Source organism: Eleutherodactylus coqui, chromosome 8 (genome assembly GCF_035609145.1).
Source record: "Eleutherodactylus coqui strain aEleCoq1 chromosome 8, aEleCoq1.hap1, whole genome shotgun sequence".
Taxonomy (NCBI): domain Eukaryota; kingdom Metazoa; phylum Chordata; class Amphibia; order Anura; family Eleutherodactylidae; genus Eleutherodactylus; species Eleutherodactylus coqui.
Genome location: NC_089844.1, coordinates 62656025 through 62677805, shown reverse-complemented (window position 1 = coordinate 62677805; position 21781 = coordinate 62656025). Strand labels below are relative to the sequence as shown.

Below are 21781 nucleotides of genomic sequence, written 5' to 3'. Positions count from 1 at the left end.
AGTAATCCGTAGTGGCCAGAATGTGTGGGTCTCGAGAAAGGCATCCTAACATGAAGTCAGCCGTGTGTGCCAGGGTACATGTACGCAACACATGGCTGTCCTCACGAGGAAGATCACTTTCAGGATCCTCCTCCTCCTCCTCCTCCTCAGGCCATACACGCTGAAAGGATGACAGGCAAGCAGCATGGGTACCGTCAGCAGTGGGCCAAGCTGTCTCTTCCCCCTCCTCCTCATGCTCCTCCCCCTCCTCCTCAACGCGCTGAGATATAGACATGAGGGTGCTCTGACTATCCAGCAACATGCTGTCTTCCCCCACCTCCGTTTCCGAGTGCAAAGCGTCTGCCTTTATGCTTTGCAGGGAACTTCTCAAGAGGCATAGCTGAGGAATGGTGACGCTAATGATTGCAGCATCTCTGCTCACCATCTGGGTAGACTCCTCAAAGTTTCCAAGGACCTGGCAGATGGCTGCCAACCAGGCCCACTCCTCTGTAAAGAATTGAGGAGGCTGACTCCCACTACGCCGCCCATGTTGGAGTTGGTATTCCACTATAGCTCTACGCTGCTCATAGAGTCTGGCCAACATGTGGAGCGTAGAGTTCCACCGTGTGGGCACGTCGCACAGCAGTCGGTGCACTGGCAGATTAACCCGATGTTGCAGGGTCCGCAGGGTGGCAGCATCCGTCTTGGACTTGCGGAAATGTGCGCTGACCCGGCGCACCTTTCCGAGCAGGTATGACAAGTGTGGGTAGCTTTTCAGAAAGCGCTGAACCACCAAATTAAAGACATCGGCCTGGCATGGCACGTGCGTGAGGCTGCCGAGCTGCAGAGCCGCCACCAGGTTACGGCCGTTGTCACACACGACCATGCCCGGTTGGAGGCTCAGCGGCGCAAGCCAGCGGTCGGTCTGCTCTGTCAGACCCTGCAGCAGTTCGTGGGCCGTGTGCCTCTTCTCTCCTAAGCTGAGTAGTTTCAGCACAGCCTGCTGACGCTTGCCCACCGCTGTGCTGCCACGCCGCGCGACAGCGACTGCTGGCGACGTGCTGCTGCTGACACATCTTGATTGCGAGACAGAGGTTGCGTTGGAGGAGGAGGAGGGTGGTTTAGTGGAGGAAGCATACACCGCCGCAGATACCACCACCGAGCTGGGGTCCGCAATTCTGGGGGTGGGTAGGATGTGAGCGGTCCCAGGCTCTGACTCGGTCCCAGCCTCCACTAAATTCACCCAATGTGCCGTCAGGGAGATATAGTGGCCCTGCCCGCCTGTGCTTGTCCACGTGTCCGTTGTTAAGTGGACCTTGGCAGTAACCGCGTTGGTGAGGGCGCGTACAATGTTGCGGGAGACGTGGTCGTGCAGGGCTGGGACGGCACATCGGGAAAAGTAGTGGCGACTGGGAACCGAGTAGCACGGGGCCGCCGCCGCCATCATGCTTTTGAAAGCCTCCGTTTCCACAAGCCTATACGGCAGCATCTCCAGGCTGATCAATTTGGCTATGTGCACGTTTAACGCTTGAGCGTGCGGGTGCGTGGCGGCGTACTTGCGCTTGCGCTCAAACAGTTGCGCTAGCAACGTCTGGACGCTGCGCTGAGAGACATTGCTGGATGGGGCCGAGGACAGCGGAGGTGAGGGTGTGGGTGCAGGCCAGGAGACGGTAGTGCCTGTGTCCTTAGAGGGGGGTTGGATCTCAGTGGCAGGTTGGGGCACAGGGGGAGAGGCAGTGGTGCAAACCGGAGGCGGTGAACGGCCTTTGTCCCACCTTGTGGGGTGCTTGGCCATCATATGTCTGCGCATGCTGGTGGTGGTGAGGCTGGTAGTGGTGGCTCCCCAGCTGATCTTGGCGCGACAAAGGTTGCACACCACTGTTCGTCGGTCGTCAGGCGTCTCAGTGAAAAACTGCCAGACCTTTGAGCACCTTGGCCTCTGCAGGGTGGCATGGCGCGAGGGGGCGCTTTGGGAAACAGTTGGTGGATTATTCGGTCTGGCCCTGCCTCTACCCCTGGCCACCGCACTGGCTTGGCCTATGCCCACACCCTGACTTGGGCCTCTGCGTCCTCGCCCGCGTCCACGTCCTCTAGGCCTACCCCTACCCCTCAGCATGCTGTATTACCAGTAGTGCAGAAACAGAACGCTGTAATTAAATGTGCCGCTTATTGGCCTGTGGTTGGAGGCTGACTTCGCTTACGGAACGCACAGCAGAGCCAGGAAAGAATTTTGCGCAAGCCTGCTGTAACACTTAGCTGGTTGCGTATGAATTAGGACAACTACCCCCAGCAGAGACGCAGTACACTGAGGACGGTCACAGGCAGCCCAAATAGATTTTTTTCCCCAAATTTTTTTGGAAAAGCCCACTGCCTATATAGACTGTATATGTCTTCTGTCCCTGCCTCACCACTACTGGCCCTGGACTATGTAAAATTACTGCAGACTGTTTCACTCTGGACAGGAATACAGCGGTGATGTAAGAGGCAACGCAGAGCGAGGAAAGAATTTTACGCAAGCCTGCTGTAACACTTAGCTGGCTGCGTATGAATTAGGACAACTACCCCCAGCAGAGACGCAGTACACTGAGGACGGTCACAGGCAGCCCAAATAGATTTTTTTCCCCAAATTTTTTTGGAAAAGCCCACTGCCTATATAGACTGTATATCCCTGTATATATTCTGTATATTCTGTCCCTGCCTCACCACTACTGGCCCTGGACTATGTAAAATTACTGCAGGACGCAATGCTCTGGACGCAATGCTCTGCACGGCCGATATACAAAAAAAAAAAAATGTGCAACACTGCAAAAAGCAGCCTCAACAGTACTGCACACGGTCAGATGTGGCCCTAAGAAGGGCCGTTGGGGTTCTTGAAGCCTAAAATAACTCCTAACACTCTCCCTATAGCAGCTCCAGCATAAGCAGCACTTTCCCTGAGCTATGTCTGAATGCATCTGTGGCGAGCCGCGGGAGGGGCCGATTTTTATACTTGGGTGACACCTGATCTCGCCAGCCACTCACAGCAGGGGGGTGGTATAGGGCTTGAACATCACAGGGGGAAGTTGTAATGCCTTCCCTGTCTTTCTATTGGCCAGAAAAGCGCGCTAACGTCTCAGAGATGAAAGTGAAAGTAACTCGAACATCGCGTGGTGCTCGTTTCGAATAACGAGCATCCCGAACACGCTAATACTCGAACGAGCATCAAGCTCGGACGAGTACGTTCTCTCATCTCTAGACTTCAGTTTTCTGGCAATTAAAAGTTGTACGTTTTGGTGTTCAGCACCGTTTCTGCCACGTTTACTATAATTTACAACAGAAGCTAGTATAGATTATAGTTGAAATCTATGCCAGTTTATGATCACAGATGGCCCAAAGACCCACCAAATGCATTAAGAGGCTTGTGTTCTGCATCATGTATGGTGGGAATGCCCAAAAATAATTAGATTCTAGACCAGCATATATCATTTAGTCAATTCAGTCCCAAATATTAATCTTCGGAAAGGTCCAAAACAGGCAGTATTGAATTTGTCAATCCCACATACTCCCAAAAATTCCATGAAATTGACCTACATTATTTTTTTGGTGCTGGGATAGCTATTGCGTGCAGTTAGAATTTGGGCTGTATACCTTAGTTAAAAAGAAATTAGGCTGAATTATGGTAAATGGTAAAGGTAAATTCCCCTGGTGCAAGCATAGAGTCATGACCGACTCCTAGGGTGATGTCACATTGTGACGTTTTCTTGGCAGACTGTTTTTGCGGGGTGGTTTGCCATTGCCTTCCCCAGTCATCTTTTATTCCCCAGCAAGCTGGGTACTCATTTTACTGACCTCGGAAGCATGGAAGGCTGAGTCAACCTTGAGACGGCTACCTGAACCATGCGGGAATTGAACCTGCAACCTTCAGGTAAATGACAAGTTATCTAATATACTGAATGACTCAATGCCCAAATTTGATGCAGTCTGGCAACTGTGGATTTCATATTTAGACAACGTAACAGTTTCTCTATAATATTTTAATCTGCCAAATGTAGATTTCAAATATATGTGAGGTTGCCCACTATCCCTATCTTTCCATTGTTTTTCCTGTCTTCTCCTTTTTGCTTCTTGTTAGTGTAACTTGGATTGTTTTTGGTTATATTAATTTGATTTAAAAAGCTATTATATATGATATCCTTATAATGCTATTTTTTTGGATTTTTTAAAATATGTAAACTGTCAAAAATATAATATGTTCTGAAAATGCTAGCGAAAAATATTGAAATCTAAAAGTAGCTGTACAACAATTGCCAAGTATATCATCATACATATAAGAGCTCTATATGTTCGAAACTGCAAAATAATGCACTCACCTATAAGATGTTTAGTTCCAAAATGTTCTGTTCTCCAGATATTGCAGATATGAATTCCTCTCTTTGTTGCCAGGGAAACATATCACCTCTACTATGGAAATAAATAGCAGAGGAGGTCGGCCATTGCGGACTTCTTTCACCTAAATCTGATGGCCAGGATCTCAAGAGTGCATGTGGACGAGCTTTGAGTCTGGCTACCAGAAACCATTGTACTCTGCTATTTCTCTCCATAGAAGATGTGGTCTGTTTCCCTGGTATCTGCAATATCTTGCGAATGGGGCATTTTGGAAACAGACATGTTTTTAGTGAGTCCATTGTTTTGCGATTTTGAACACATTGAAATAGGATTCCCAAAATGGCAATACCTCTTTAACCCCTTCCCGCTCCAGGGCATAAGTTTACGTCCTGGCAGCGGGGTACTTCCCGCAACAGGGCGTAAACTTACGTCCTTGGGATAGCGCGAGATCACTTATGATCTCGCGCTATCCTGCAGCGGGAGCCGGCTGTCAGTCATAACCGGCTTCCCGCTGCAGCAGCGGGGGTGCATCGGAGATGCGCCCCCCACCGCCATCCCCCACTGTTAACCTCTTCCCTGCCGCGATCTATGTAGATTGCGGCATGGGAAGGGTTCACAGAGGGAGCGCGCTCTCGCAATATAATCGCGGAGAGCCCGGCCTGTTGCCATGGCAACAGGGTGCCAGACACTGGCGTCCTATAGTGCTATAGCCTGTGATAGCTGTATAAGCAATAAGGCATGGCAGGGCAGTAGCCCTGCCATGCCTTATCACAGCGATCATCAGTGCTGTGCTGCAAGTCCCTCAGAGGGACTCAAATTGTGTAAAAAAAAAAAAAGATTTAAAAAATGAATAAAAAAGAAAATATAAAAAAAAGTTTAAAAAAAAACAAAAAAACCTTTAATGCTTTTTCTCAAATTAGCATAAAAAAGGTTAAAAAAAATTAAAACCCAACATATTTGGTATTGTCGCATCCGTAACGACGTGTACAATAAGCTGCACATGCTTTTGACTGTGCACGGGGAAAAGCGTTAAAATAAACGCTTAAAAACGGAGGCAAAATGCTAATTTTTAGCATTTTGCCTCCCTAAAAACGCAATAAAAGTGATCAAAAAAGCCGTATGTATTCCAAAATGGTAGCAATAAAAACTACAGCTCGTCTCGCAAAAAATAAGTCCTCATAGAGCTCCGTACATCAAACATAAAAAAGCTAGGGGGCGTGGCCTGGATGGAGACCGGAGAAGTCGCAGATCTCTGAGCTCCGCGAGAACCGGCCCTTAAAGCGACAAAAAGCGACCGAAAAGAGGAGATTTCAAAGGAAGAAACAGCGCTAACACTCACCAGTGATGGCTGCAAGGCGGAGGGTGAAGACAGGACCGCAGCGTCTCACCAACTTCTTTGCCTCGCGGCCGAGCAGAGGAGAGGAGACGGAGCGAGCGGGAGTGGAGCGGGCAGCCGGCGAACGAGAAGGGGGGAGAACGGACGAAACGGAGGAGCAGAGAAACGTCCTAAAGAAAGGTAAAGGACCTTCTCCCATGCCCCTATCCTCAAAGCCCCTAGCCACAACACTAAGAAGAAGCCCAGCTCCAGGGAAAGAAAAGGAGGCACAAGCAGGGGCACCTAAAATGGCGCCTGCTGCGAGGTCGACAAGCAGATATCTCGCCACTCTAACACAACAGTCAAACCACACAGTAACAGAGCCCTCAGACCATAACAGTACCCAGGAATCCCAGAATGTGCAAACCCAGGATAGACAGGGCAACACAGACCCAGTAGGAACTTACCCTGCTGATACTATCCTGAACATGCAATGTTCAGAGCAACCAGCATCTGAAATATTTATAAAAAGTATGATAATAGCACTTAGAGAGACCCTGGAAAAGGACCTATGCTCCATGTCAGCCTCATTAAACTCATCAGTAACAGAATTAGGCAACAGAGTGGACCACATGGAGGGTAAAATGGCAGAAATAGCGACGTCTCATAACGATCTTATAGACGCGCATTACAGTGTAGCAGACGAGCTGGAAGCACTAAAAAGTAAAATAGCGGATATGGAGGACCGAAGTAGACAAAATAATTTGAAAATAAGAGGGATAGAAGAAACGGTCCCGAACTCAGAGCTAAAAAACTACATCCAACAATTTATAAAATGCCTATTACCTGACTCGACGGGGGAGGAAGGAATAATCGACAGGGAGCACAGACTGCCCCGACCTAAGCCAGTGCCAAACCACCTCCCTAGAGACGTCATTGTAAGGATTCACTTCTTTCATGTTAAAGAAAGACTCTTATACGAAACAAGAAAGAATACATCCTTACCAACACCATACAACCAAATAAAGCTTTTCACAGACCTCTCACAAACGACGATTCAATCAAGAAAGAAGTTCCACGAAGTCACCCTAGCCCTCCGAGAGAACAAGATCCTTTACAAATGGGGCTTTCCGCCCAAACACGCGGAAAGGGCTAGCGCCCCGAAACGTCTCGACCCAGAATGGAACGAAATATCCAACGGCTGAAATTAAATCCCCAAACAAAAAGTCAAAAGAACCTCCGATGTGTTCTCTTCCTCTCTGACAGAGAGTGAACACAGGAAGAATTAAGAACCCTCCATGACATCCTGGTCATGTGTTAAAAAGGGCCTGAATTCTCGTACAAGCTGGACTTTTATTTTCCCCCAAACAATAAGTGATGTTCTCTCTGAAGACGCCTGAAAGCCGAACGAGAGAATCTCTCACTTTGACTCTGTTTATTGTTTTACTCCCCGCTTGGTTAGGGGACCAGTTTCCACCTTACTACCTTCCCCCACATCAAAGGCACAACACAATGAAGGCAGCAAAGCCAAAACAAAAGGAATACAACAAAAAGGAACGAACAGATAACTCCTCCGCTGAAAAGAATAATCCGGAAAATCCAGGCTCTAAGATTAAAAAGCTTAAAACAAAGCAGTCAAACACTCCGCCACCATGAAGGTGAAGATTATGTCATATAATATAAAAGGTCTCAACTCTCCATACAAAAGGTCCTCTCTTTGGAAAGACGCATTAGCGTCAAAAACGGACATCATATGCCTGCAAGAGACTCATTTTATAAAAGAAAAACACCCAAAATTTACACACCCAAAATTTCCCAAGATATACATGTCCTGCACAGAAAAGAAGAAGGCAGGGGTACTTATTGCGATCAAGGTCTCTGTGGATTTCTAATTAATCGAATCAACAACGGATGTGAATGGTAGATATGTAATATTGATCTGTGAACTGAATGGTCTTTTAGTAACACTAGTTAATGTATATGTCCCGAATAGTGCTCAGATACACTTCCTTAACAGGCTGATGAAGAAAATTAGCAAAATCAAAAAGGGCCAGCTTTTATTATGTGGCGACTTCAATTTGATCCACGATAAAAGTATCGACACCAATAATAAAAGAATGGCATCACTCACGTTGGCACCTTGGCTTCTGAAGGAGGAAATGTATGATTCATTCAGATGCATCAACGCAAACGCCAAAGAATTTACATTCTACTCCTCTAGGCATAGACCCTTCACCAGGATCGATATGATCTTGGTGGACTTCTCCCTATTACCAAAGGTGAAAGATGCCTCAATCGGAATAACCTCTTGGTCGGATCACGCTCCGGTTTTCCTAACCATGAGTTTATCACACTCAACAAACACTCCAAAAATATGGAGAAATAACCTGTTTTTGATGAAAGCTGACCCGTACAAAAAACCAATATCTGAAGCCATTAAGGAAAATTTTACATTTAATGACCTCCCCGATACAAACCCATTTGTACTATGGAACGCACACAAGACGGTCATTAGAGGTATGCTAATTCAGCAAGGCTCCCGTTACAAAAAAGAAAAAGCAAAAATCCTTGACAACCTACTCACACAATTAAAAAATTTAGAGACGGAAATCCAAAAAACACCGACAGACACGCTGCACAAAAAACTCCTCAATTCCAGACAACAACTAAGAGATCTTCTATTACTACAACACGAAAAACAGATCAGAACATATAAAACAACTTATTACACAGATAATAACAAATTTACCAGTTACATGGCACATAGAGTTAAACAAGCAAGAATTAAAGCAAGAATTCCATATACAAAAGGAAATAGGATCTGAGCATAAAATACACAACCCAAAAGCCATAGCAGAAGTATTCAACAAATTTTATGCCAAACTCTACAATTTGAGAGATGACCCGACAGTGACCCAGCCCAACAAAAATAGCATTGGGGAGTTCTTAGACAACATCACTCTCCCAACCATAAACAGAGAGCAACTAGATTCACTGAATGCCCCAATAACAGAGCAAGAGGTTCTGAAGACAATTAACGCCTTAAAAAAAGACAAAGCACCAGGACCCGATGGGTGCTCTAACGAGTACTATCAAACTTTTAAAATAGAACTAATTAAAAACCTCACAAGAATTTTCAACGAAACAAAAAAAACAGGAACCCTACCTGCAGAAATGCTTCAAGCCACAATCGTGGCGATCCCCAAACCTGGTAAGGATCCCTCTTCCCCGACAAATTTCAAACCAATTTCACTACTGAATAGTGATATAAAAATCTATGCAAAAATCCTGGCCCAAAGACTAGTAAACATTATCCCAGAATTGGTGCATAGCGATCAGGTGGGGTTCACCCAGGGCCGGCAGGCATCAGACGGAACCAGGAGAATACTGGACCTGATGGAAAAATGGCGGGGCTGCGAACGCCTTCTCTGCTCCTCACTTTGGACGCGGAGAAGACGTTAGACAGGATCCATTGGGAGTACGTTTTCTCGGTTTTGAAAAAATTTGGATTCGAGAGAGAAATACTAGGAGCCATACAAGCATTATATTCAGTCCCATCCGCAAGAGTCTTAATAAACGGAACACTTTCAACCCCATTCCAAATAACCAATGGCACCCGCCAGGGATGCCCATTATCCCCTCTGTTGTTTGTTCTAACAATGGAACCGTTCGCAGAAAAAATAAGAACAGACCCAGATATAAAAGGAATCCCACTACCATTTCGCCAACATAAAATCGGCCTATTTGCGGATGATGTTGCACTACTTGTGACCAACCCACTACCTTCACTCAGAGCAATAACAGAAACCATTATCAAATTCAGACGAGTCTTATATTATAAAATCAACCCACATAAGTCTCAACTATTGGGAGTAGGAGTACCCAAAACCCTTAAAGAAATAATTAAAAAAGTATTCCCCTTTTCTTGGGAAGACAAACAGACTCCATATCTGGGACTAAAGATAACCACCCCAGTAAGTGACACCCCCCAAATAAATATAAACTCACTGCTTAAGTCGCTACAATCTGATCTGGAAAGATTTGAAAAAACAGAACCATCATGGTTGGGAAGGATAACTCTTTACAAGATGATGGCATTACCAAAAGTCCTCTACATTTTTAGGTCCATGATTGGGCCCCTTCCCCAAAAAATGATTAAAAGCCTCCAAAAACAAATGATGACATTCATATGGCAAAACAAAAAACCGAGAGTGGCGGCAGCAATATTATACTCCTCAAGAGATAGGGGGGGATGGGAGTCCCCAACCTCACAGCTTACCATAGAGCAACAATACTACAACAACTGAGACCATGGTGCCAACCCCAAAACAACACTAGCTGGCCAGAAATAGAGAAACACCTGGGAGGCGGCAGAAACCTTCGCACATTACTGCTAGCAAGCGCAATGGATCCAAAAATAAAACCTCCAACATGCCCAGCAATCAGAACCTCAATTGAAACCTGGAGATACACCCTAAAAATCTCTAAGTCCCACCAACTGAGAAGCCAGGTAGCCCTCCCCATTGATACATTAGAACTACTAATACCAAACTTATCACTTACCGATTGGAAAAGAAAAGGGATTGAACTAATATCAGACATACAAGAGAATTCCAAACTAATACCCTTTGACAGACTATGTAAAGAGAGAAACCTAAACAGAGACAACCTTTTCCAATATAGACAAATTAAAAGCTTTCTGATGGACAACAAAGTCCCCATATTAACAATACCCACATACCTACACAAATTCTTGTTTGCTCAAGAAATCCCAAAAACGAAATTAAAAATTTGGTATGAGGTATTAAACAGAGAAGCTAGGGGAGACACAAACAAACAAAAAAAAATACACATACTTAATTGGGAAAGAGACCTGAAGGTATCCTATGATATGGAATACTGGGCCAAATCCTGTAGAAGAGCCCACAAGTGTACAGTTAGCTCTAGACTACTAGAAGTTCACCAGAAAGTACTGACGAGATGGTACTATTCTCCTCTGAAACTAGCATCACTCTTTCCGAGCACGTCAGAACTATGCTGGAGAGGATGTGGGAAAGCTGGATCCCTATTGCACCTACTATGGGAATGCCCATACATACGGCCACTATGAAACTCAGTACTAGCAATGATTAACCGACTATTAGGACTGAGAACCTCGCTTGGACCTCAGACAACTATACTACTACTACAACTAGAAGAAACACCACCCCATAACAGGAAGTTAATAGCACACATCCTCCTTAGTGTCAAACTACTGATTGTTAGAGAGTGGAAATCCACTAATACTCCCACCTTAAATAAACTCATTGACATAGTATCTGAGCACTGTTCATTTGAGAAATTGTATGCTTCCAAACAAGACAGAATGCGTAACTTCAAGGAGACATGGCAACCTTGGCTGGATGGGATAACAAAAGAATTGTTGCCACACCAACACCAAACACAACTATGAACACCAAACTAAGAAGAGCCTGGATAACAAGAAGCAGACAACTTTAAGCTAAAGAAACAAATTACTGGTTTAGTGCCTATCACCCACCCACATATCCCAACCTTGTTATCTAACCCCCCCCCCCCCCCTACCCCCATACACGTTCCCCATTTATGTTTAGAAAAATTAAAATAACAAGTGTTATGATATGCAGAGACACTTTATATGTACTGGTCATAAGTATGTTACTGAAAATGTAAAAGTGGATATCTGCTAACACTCTAATAAAAACCTATTGGAAATTAAAAATAAAAAAGCTACAGGACTTTGAATGCAGCGATTTAGAAAAAAAAAGATTTCCAAAAAAGGGTTTTTAATGCAGAAAAGTGGAAAAACCTAAAAAAAATGTAAGAATTTTGGTATTGTTGTAACCGTACCGACCAGCAGAAAAAGTGGATTGTGTCATTTATGCTGCATAATTAACGCTGTAAAAAAAAAATCTATGGCAGAATTGATGCTTTTCTCTCCCTGCTATCATTAAAAAAATAATAAAAGCGGCACCGATAAAAACTACAGTTCGCCACGCAAAAAAACAAGCCCTTATATGGCCGCATCGACGGAAAAATAAAAGTTATGAATTTTGAAAAATGGAGAAGAAAATCCGCCAAAAATCGTTGCGTCCTTAAAGGGGTTGTCTCGCGAAACCAAGTGGGGGTATACACTTCCGTATGGCCATATTAATGCACTTTGTAATGTACATTGTGCATTAAATATGAGCCATACAGAAGTTATTCCACTTACCTGTTCCGTTGCTAGCGTCCTCGTCTCCATGGTTCCGTCTAAATTCGCTGGCAGCTTGCTTTTTTAGACACGCTTGCGCAGTCCGGTCTTCTCCTTTCAGCACGAGCCGCTTCAGTGTGCTCCCCGCTACAGCTCTTCTGCGCATGCGCAGACGAGCTGTCACTGCTCGGGAGCGCACTGGAGCGGCCATTCTGTACCATCCTCTGTTAGAGGAAGGTGCAGAAACTAAAGCTGCTGTCCCGAGAAGCCGCCCAGGTGTCCAGCTGTCCCGAGAAGCCGCCCAGGTAAGTGATGGGTCAGGGGTGATGTTCACTGACAGGTGAAGGCCCCGGAGCCCAGCGCTGGGCTCCGGAACCTAGCGCTGGGCTCCGGAACCTAGCGCTAGGCTCCGGAACCTAGCGCTGGGCTCCGGGGCCTTCACCTGGGCTCCGGAACCTAGCGCTGGGCTCCGGAACCTAGCGCTGGGCTCCGGAACCTAGCGCTAGGCTCCGGAACCTAGCGCTGGGCTCCGGGGCCTTCACCTGGGCTCCGGAACCTAGCGCTGGGCTCCGGAACCTAGCGCTGGGCTCCGGGGCCTTCACCTGGGCTCCGGAACCTAGCGCTAGGCTCCGGAACCTAGCGCTGGGCTCCGGGGCCTTCACCTGGGCTCCGGGGCCTAGCGCTGGGCTCCGGGGCCTTCACCTGGGCTGAGGGTCTAGCGCTGGGGAGCCGGGAGCGTAGCGCTGGGGAGCCGGGAGCGTAGCGCTGGGGAGCCGGGAGCGTAGCGCTGGGGAGCCGGGGGCTAGCGCCGGTTACCTGCTGCCTGGCGGTGGGTGACTGGTCGGCGGCTGCGGTGGGTCCGGTCGGCGGCTGCGGGGCGTCTGGTTGCCATGGAGACACAGCTGGTAGCGTCTCGGGAGCGCGCACGTCGGGCTGCAGCAAGCGAAGGGAAAAGAGACGGCGGCCATCTTGGGGAAACTTTTATAAGTTGCTGAAACGCTGGAACGGTAAGTACAAACCAGCTAGAAAAGTCATTTACAGGGGGGCTTAGTAATGTATGCTTAATGGGGGGGACTGGGCAAAAAAAAAAATTCACTGCTTCCTCGAGACATCTCCTTTAAGCCCAAAATAGGCCATGTCATTAAGGGGTTAAAGTGTACCAGCCCTTTTAGATGATTTTAAGAATAGGTTGTTGTATGTGTAGATAAGGAATAGCACAATTTCTGGCCAATATATTACTTGTATATGGCATTTATCAACAGTTTTTTCTTGAGCTGAGGGGTGGAAGCTAGCTGCTATGATTTCCCCCCATACACTGTGCACAAAGAGAAATGGAGTCCCTGCTACCTAAGGGTGGCTTCACACAAGCGAGTTTTTGTGCGTGCATAGGGGGGGTACATAAAACACTTATTAGAGCCTTCAGTAGAATCTCTGTCTGCCTCTCCTACTCCTCCCTTTCCACTCTGCATACGCCTCTGGGCATCATGTGACCGGATTCTTCTTGTGACAGATTTTAGCAGTATTTCAAAGTAAATCAGTGTAGAAGGCAAGAAAGGGAAGAGAAAGTGGAGAATTTTGGGGGGCATTTTCCTCTAATAAGATATATTACAGAGTTTTTATATTTGCCTGTGCTATTGTTTCATGCAAAGTATTTTAAATACACAGTGCCTATTTAAAGTATATTTTATGTTGACCTTTTAAACCATTTTACACTTTCCATGTAAAATAGCCTTGCATAAAGCAATTATTACTTTTATAGTAATATAGTACATTGCTTTACCTGTCTTGCGCTGATCTACAATGCTATTCACAGTTCTGCAGACTTTAAAACTGAAATATTGCAGCTTTTACATCAGGCACTGTACAGTAAAATATGGGGAGCTAAGGTCACATTCACATCTGCTTTTATCCTCTAATTACTTTCCATTGTTTTAGGAGACGATTAGAGATGAGCGAGCACCAAAATGCTCGGGTGCTCGTTGCTCGAGTAGAACTTTTCGCAATGCTCGAGAGCTCATTTCGAGTAACGAACCCCATTGAAGTCAATGGGCGACTCGAGCATTTTTGTATATGACCGATGTTCCGCATAGGTCTTCACTTGTGAAAAACCAGAAAACATCCGAAAGTCATGGAAACACCACAGAAACGGATAGGGAAGTGCAGGGGCAGCATGCAGGGCTGCATTTCAGGCTCCCAGGTCTCACTATTAAGCCACAATAGGGGCTAGAGTGCCCCCCCCTAACAATTTTTACTTCGGACAAACCCTCATTAGCAAGGCACACCTTAGCTAAGCACCACACTACCTCCAACCAAGCACAAGCACTGCCTGCGGGTCACACCGCTGCCTCTTCTCCTGGGTTACATGCTGCCCAACCCCCCGTACGACTCTGCGTCCACAGCGCAAACAAAAGTGTCCCTGCGTAGCCTTCAGCTGCCCTCATGCTACACGCTCGCTTCATAGCCACACCACCCTCATGTCTATTTCTAAGTGCGTCTGCGATGAGGAGGAACCGGAGGCACACACTGCAGAGGGTTGGCAGGGCCAGGCAGTGACCCTCTTTGAAAGGGGTTTGCGATAGCCCACAATGCTGTTGAGAATCGATGATAAATTGACGTACGATCATCATTCCAATCCCGTGCCACCTCTGTCGCAAAAATGTCACGAGCTGCAAACATGGGCATAAAGAGGACTCAAGTGCCAGCCCAGCACTTCTACACATCTCCACAATGCAGCAATACTCGGTGTGGGAAGTATGTGAGCGGGCCCTGATTCAGGCTCAGTCCCAGCAAACATCTAGTGTGGCCCAAGGTGCTGCGAGTGACATAGCAATGGGGAATCCATGTGTCTACACACTACTCATTGTGTTTGGGTGTCGGATACCTCATCGACAACGCAAGGGGAAAGCCATCTACACTCTGCACCCTACCCAAGTCAGTCAGTGTCTTTGTGCAAGACAGGTCAAACACCGCTATGGGAAGTCTGTGTGCACCCACAGCATGGGTGTGTCCAAGGAACCCAAAGACAGGACACATAAAGAAATCAGAGTGCCCAAACAAGGCAGACTTTCACTGCGCCGAGGACATAGCCCTCTGCACAAACCCTCAGCAATCGCGGGCATAAAGCGGACTCCAATGCTAGCGCAGCTGTGAATGTCTCATTAGCGCTGTATCGCTCCTCTTGTTTGTCCCAAAGCAGTGCCCCAGATAGCTGTGGTAACGCGAGAGAAAATACATGTTGGCCTCGCCCCACAATCCATGCCCTAGTCAGTCAGTGTTTTTTTTAGTGCCAGGCAGGTAAAACACCGCAATGGGAAGTCTGTGTGCACCCACAGCATGGGTGTGTCCAAGGAACCCAAAGACAGGACACATAAAGAAATCAGAGTGCCCAAACATGACAGACTTTCACTGCGACGAGGACATAGACCTCTGCACAAACCCTCAGCAATCGCGGGAATAGCGCAGACTCCGATGCTAGCGCAGCTGTGAATGTCTCATTAGTGCTGTATTGCTCCTCTTGTTTGTCCCAAACGAGTTTCTCTGATAACTGTGGTAACACGAGATAAAATACATGATGCCCAGTGCTGATCCCCTGACCCCAAGCAGGAGGAGGAGGTGGCCTTACAAGGCCAAGAAACCATGACCAGGACCCGCTGTAGCCTGTGTGGGAAGTATGTGAGCGGGCCCTTGGTCAGACTCGGTCCCAGCAAACACCTTGTGTGACCCAAGGTGCCGCGACTGACATAGCAATGGGAAAATCCATGTGCCCACACACTATTCATTCTGTGTAGGTGTCGGATAGCTCAATCGATACCGCAAGGGGAAAGCCATCTGCACTTCCCCCCTACCCAAGTCAGTCAGTGTCTTTGTGCCAGACAGGTCAAACACCACTATGGGAAGTAAGTGGGTCCTAGGCAACCCAAGAAATGAACCATGAAGAAATCAGAGTGCCCAAACATGGCAGACTTTCACTGCGCCGAGGACATAGGCCTCTGCACAAATCCTCAGCAATCGCGGGCATAGAGCGGACTCCAATGCTAGTACACCTGTAAAGGTCTCATTAAATCAGTTACGTTTTCTTTCACCGCTCCAAAGACTAGATTAGCCAGGAAAAAGTTCCACAGGCCCAACCTGGCGCAGTTGCTGTTCCCCCAGGACATAGGCCTCGGCCCACACCCTCAACAATCACGGGCATGAAGCGGACTTCGATGCTAGTACACCTGGGAAGGTCTCATTAAATCAGTTACGTTTTCTTTCACCGCTTCAAAGACTGGATTAGCCAGAAAAAAGTTCCACAGGCCCAACCTGGCGCAGTTGCTGTTCCCCTGGGACATAGGCCTCGGCCCACACCCTCAGCAATCGCGGGCATGAAGCGGACTCCGATGCTAGTACAGCATTGAACGTCCCATTAATGCAGTAGCGCTCCTCTTCTTTGGCCCAAACCAGTGTCTCAGATAACTGTGGTAACACGAGAGCAAATACATGATGCCCAGTGCTGATCCCCTGACCCCAAGCAGGAGGAGGAGGTGGCCTTACAAGGCCCAGAAACCATGACCAGGACCCGCTGTAGCCTGTGTGGGAAGTATGTGAGCGGGCCCTTGGTCAGGCTCGGTCCCAGCAAACGCAGCAAGGTGCTGCGACTGACATAGCAATGGGAAAATCCATGTGCCCACACACTATTCTTTCTGTGTAGGTGTCGAATAGCTCAATCGACACCGCAAGGGGAAAGCCATCTGCACTTCCCCCCTACCCAACTCAGTCAGTGTCTTTGTGCCAGACAGGTCAAACACCGCTATGGGAAGTAGGTGGGTCCTAGGCAACCCAAGAAATGAACCATGAAGAAATCAGAGTGCCCAAACATGGGAGACTTTCACAGCGCCGAGGACATAGGCCTCTGCACAAATCCTCAGCAATCGCGGGCATAGAGCGGACTCCGATGCTAGTACACCTGTAAAGGTCTCATTAAATCAGTTACATTTTCTTTCACTGCTCCAGAGACTAGATTAGCCAGGAAAAAGTTCCACAGGCCCAACCTGGTGCAGTTGCTGTTCCCCCGGGACATAGGCCTCGGCCCACACCCTCATCAATCGCGGGCATGAAGCGGACTTCGATGCTAGTACACCTGTGAAGGTCTCGTTAAATCAGTTACGTTTTCTTTCACCGCTCCAAAGACTGGATTAGCCAGGAAAAAGTTCCACAGGCCCAACCTGGCGCAGTTGCTGTTCCCCCGGGACATAGACCTTGGCCCACACCCTCAGCAATTGCGGGCATGAAGTGGACTTTGATGCTAGTACACCTGTGAAGGTCTCATTAAATCAGTTACGTTTTCTTTCACCGCTCCAAAGACTGTATTAGCCAGGAAAAAGTTCCACAGGCCCAACCTGGCTCAGTTGCTGTTCCCCCGGGACATAGACCTGTCACAGATATAGAATTAAAATAACTTTATTGAGGGTAAGTTAAAAACTCAGGGCAGACAGAAAGGACAAACACATACAAAATACGTAGTGACAGGACAGAAAAAAACAAACGAAAAGGATCCGAAGAGGTGGGGGGGAGTCATATAAATAATGCTCCACCCAGCCGTATCCTTGATCCCTATAGATCTCTTGTACTTGCAAGAGTTTCAGAGTATGGGGAGGGTAATACCCCTCATACAATGGTTCCTTCGTATTGCTTTAAGTGCTATCTGATCCAAATGATATCCAACTGGTATTATGATTTGGAACCGTGTCTTAGTCAGATGTACCAATAATAGTTTATGTTTATCATATGGATCGATATATCTGTATCCTCATATAAAGCTCATTTGTGCTCTATTCGTTCAATCTTTATACTCAGTTCAATCTTTTATGCTCAACGCGTTTCCCTATCGGAATAACCGATAGTTCTTCAGGAGCAGGGTGTAAGTATTACCCCAAAGTAGTGAGAGAAGATATGAGGAAGGTGTATGGCTAATTATGCCTGTCACTATTAGATGTAACCTAGAGGAATATCCTCTATTAATACAAAAAGACCACTCAAATTGCCTAATTCTGTTACGGCACTCTGACCCGCCGAGCGCCAGATGGGGTGCCCTGAACTTACCGCACCCCACTCTCCCTTCCTACTTGCCTTGACCTGGCTAACCCCAGGCGGACAACTGGACGGCGGTCCCTACTCTGGCTAGGGACCTGGCGACTGCACAAGATAGAACTAACTAACGGGGACAGAGTGCCGACAAGAAAGGCAGATGGAGTTACCAAACAGGAAATGCTGAGCACTAGACAAAGCTAGGGAAAGGAAGCTGACGAGCAGACTAGCGGACTGACTGGAGAGAACTGCAGACAGGACTAACTAGGAGCTGACAGAACCAATAACTGGCAGTGAGCTCAGATCACTGCCAGCCTTATAACGGCAAGACTCCGCCCAGGGGTGGAGAGTGGGAGGAGCCAACCCCCCACTCACAGTACAAGAGAGAGGAAGGGGTGCGGCCGGCACCCTACGGGCGGACCCGCCCACGCCGCCGCACACCGGCCGCCCCATGTCGCCGGGAGAGCCCTGATGTCACAGCTCCAGGACGCCGGAGCGGCGCGCGCTGCCCGCGGGACCCCGCGCCGCCCTGCATGGTAACAAATTCTTATAGATCACATGCTCTCTCAGTGATTCTGGTTTAGTCCCCAAGTTCTGAGACCAAACCCAGAATTACTATAGTCAGTGATTGTTTATCAAATGATACAGAGCAGATATTGCTCGAAGAGCTCCTCAGAAAATGCCGTTTTTTGAAGCCCTTAAGGGATAGAGTAACTAATATTACAGATGTCGCCAGTTTCCCATGAAGGATTAGATGCTTGAACCTTCACATGCTTTAGACCTCTGATGTTAGGTAGATGTTATAGTGCACCTCACATATCACCGAGTATACACAAAGAAACTCCAAATCCCTGGTCATAGAGATCAATTGTATCAAGGACCATATGCCATAGGATAGTTAGCATGACCAGGTCAATCCCCTGGTTATAGAGAAAAGGCTAGTAGTAACTGCCACAATGGCAAAATGCTTTTTAAAGACTACTCAAAAGATAGAGAGAGATAGATTTCAAGATACTATAGGAAGATAGCATAGGGGGGTCAATACCCCAGTCCAACAGAGTAGGCTAGTAGTAACTGCCACAATGGCAAAATTGCTTATTAATCTGTTTCAAAGAGATAGCTAGTAGATTAGGAGTTAGTGGCTATAAAAAGGTCTAAAGCCTGGCGAGTATCTAGGAGCAAGGCAATAATGATAGTCAGAGTGGTCACAGGAAGCGCCTGCGGCTCTAGTGGTGAGTAACATTTTTGTAGCAGCACTATAGGCAGACCCCTGTAACATTTATGTGGCAGAAGTATAGGCAGACCCCTGTAACATTTTTGTAGCAGAAGTATAGGCAGACCCCTGTAACATTTACGTCGCAGAAGTATAGGCAGACCCCAGTAACATTTTTGTAGCAGAAGTATAGGCAGACCCCTGTAACATTTATGTTGCAGAAATATAGGCAGACCTCTGTAACATTTTTGTAGCAGCAGTATAGGCAGACCCCTGTAACATTTATGTAGCCGATGTCTGCTGCTCACCACTAGAGCCGCAGGCGCTTCCTGTCACCACGCAGGGTGGCAGCGTCTGCGGGGGACTTGCGGAAATGTGCGCAGACGCGGCGCACCTTGCCGAACAGGTCAAATAAGTGCGGGTAGTTTTTCAGAAACCGCTGAACCACCAGATTAAAGACGTGGGCCAGGCATGGCACGTGTGTGAGGCTGCTGAGCTGCAGAGCCGCCACCAGGTTACGGCCATTGTCACACACGATCATGCCCGGTGGGAGGCTCAGCGGCGAAAGCCAGAGGTCAGTCTGCTCTGTCAGACCCTGCAACAGTTCGGGGGGCCGTGTGTCTCTTGTCACCTAAGCTGAGTAGTTTCAGCACGGCCTGCTGACGCTTGCCCACCGCTGTGCTGCCGCGCTGCGCCACATCGACTGCTGGTGATGTGCTGCTCACACTTCTTAATTGAGAGGTAGAGGTTGTGTAGGAGGAGGAGGAGGAGGGGGAGGGTTTAGAGGAGGTGGCATAGACCGCCGCAGATACCAGCAACGAGGAAGGACCCACTATTCTGGGTGTGGGTAGAACGTGAGTGGTCCCAGGCTCTGACTCGGTCCCAGCCTCCACCAAATTCACCCAATGTGCCGTCAGGGAGATATAGTGGCTCTGCCCGCCAGTACTTGTCCACGTGTCCGTGGTTAAGTGGACCTTCCCAGTAACCGCGTTTGTGAGGGCACAATTTATGTTGCAGAAGACGTGCTGGTGTAGGGCTGGGACAGCACACCGGGAAAAATAGTGGCGACTGGGGACGAGTAGCGCGGGACCGCCGCCGCCATCATGCTTTTGAAAGCCTCCGTTTCCACAAGCCTATGCGTCAGCATTTCCAGGCTGATTAATTTGGCAATGTGCACGTTTAAAGCTTGTGCGTGCGGGTGCGTGGCGGCGTATTTGCGCTTTCGCTCCAGCGCTTGCACTAGCAACAGCTGAACGCTGCGCTGAGAGACATTGCTGGATGGGGTTGAGGACTGTGGAGTTGAGGGTGTGGGTGCAGGCCGGGAGGCGCTCGTGCCTGTGTCCTGAGAGGGGGGTTGGATCTGTGTGGCAGGTTGGGGCACAGGGGAAGAGGCAGTGGTGCGACCCAGAGGCGGTGAACGGCCTTCGTCCCACCTTGTAGGGTGCTTGGACATCATATGCCTGCGCATGCTGGTGGTGGTGAGGCTGGTAGTGGTGGCTCCCCGGCTGATCTTGGTGCAACACAGGTTGCACACCACTGTTCGTTGGTCATCTGCGCTCTCACTGAAAAACATCCACACCTTTGAACACCTAGCCCTCTGCACGGAGGCGTGGCGTGAGGGTGTGCTTTGGGAAACAGTTGGGGGATTCTTCGCTCTGGCCCTGCCTCTACCCCTGGCCACCCCACTGCCTCTTCCAACCTGTCCTGCTGCTGCACTTGCCTCCCCCTCTGAAGACCTGTCCTGAGTAGGCTTAGCAAACCAGGTGGGGTCAGTCACCTCATCGTCCAGCTGCTCTTCCTCCGAATCCTCTGTGCGCTCTTCCCTCAGACTTACTGCCATTACTACTACGGTACCTCACTGATAGACAACTGTGTCTCATCATCATCCTCCTCACCCACTGAAAGCTCTTGAGACAGTTGCCAGAAGTCCCTAGCCTCATCACCCAGACCCCGGGAACTTTCCAAAGATTGGGCATCAGTCACGACAAACTCCTCTGGTGAGAGAGGAACCATTTTTTCCCACTCAAGGCAGGGACCCGAGAACAGTTCCTGGAAGTCTGCATGCTCATCAGAATATGTGAAAGTCTGCGAAGCAGACACGGTCGCCATAGGCACGATCGCCATAAGGCAGGCACAATCGCCGCCGGTGGCGATTGTGCCTGCCTTATGGCGATCGTGCCTATGGCGACCGTGTCTGCTTCGCAGACTTTCAGGTATTTTTGGCTTTTTCAGTGAATATGTGTTTTTTTCTTTTTCCTCACCTCTGTGATTTTTTTCTCATCAGAATATGTCATTTTCATGGAGTGAGGAGGCTGGGAGGAAGGAGGAGCAGCTGCCAGAGGATTCAGAGTTGCAGCAGTGGACTGCGTAGAAGACTGGGTGGTCGATACATTGCTGGATGTATTTTCTGCCATCCACGACAGGACCTGCTCACACTGCTCTCTTTGTAATAAAGGTTTACCACGTGGACCCATAAATTGTGATATGAAGCTGGGGACCCCAGAAGCTTGCCTCTCTTCTAATCCCGCAGCAGCCGGCTGTGATTCACCTGGACCAGAAACTCGGCCTGTGCCCACACCCTCACTTGGACCATTGCGTCCTCGTCCGTGTCCACGTCCTCGACCCTTACCCC

General features: G+C 48.2%; 1 long non-coding RNA gene across 1 annotated transcript in view; it reads right to left on the bottom strand.

Moving 5' to 3' along the window:
* Positions 1-21781, bottom strand: part of LOC136576450 (uncharacterized) — a 32791-nt gene that overhangs the window by 6058 nt on the left and 4952 nt on the right. The window lies entirely within an intron of this gene.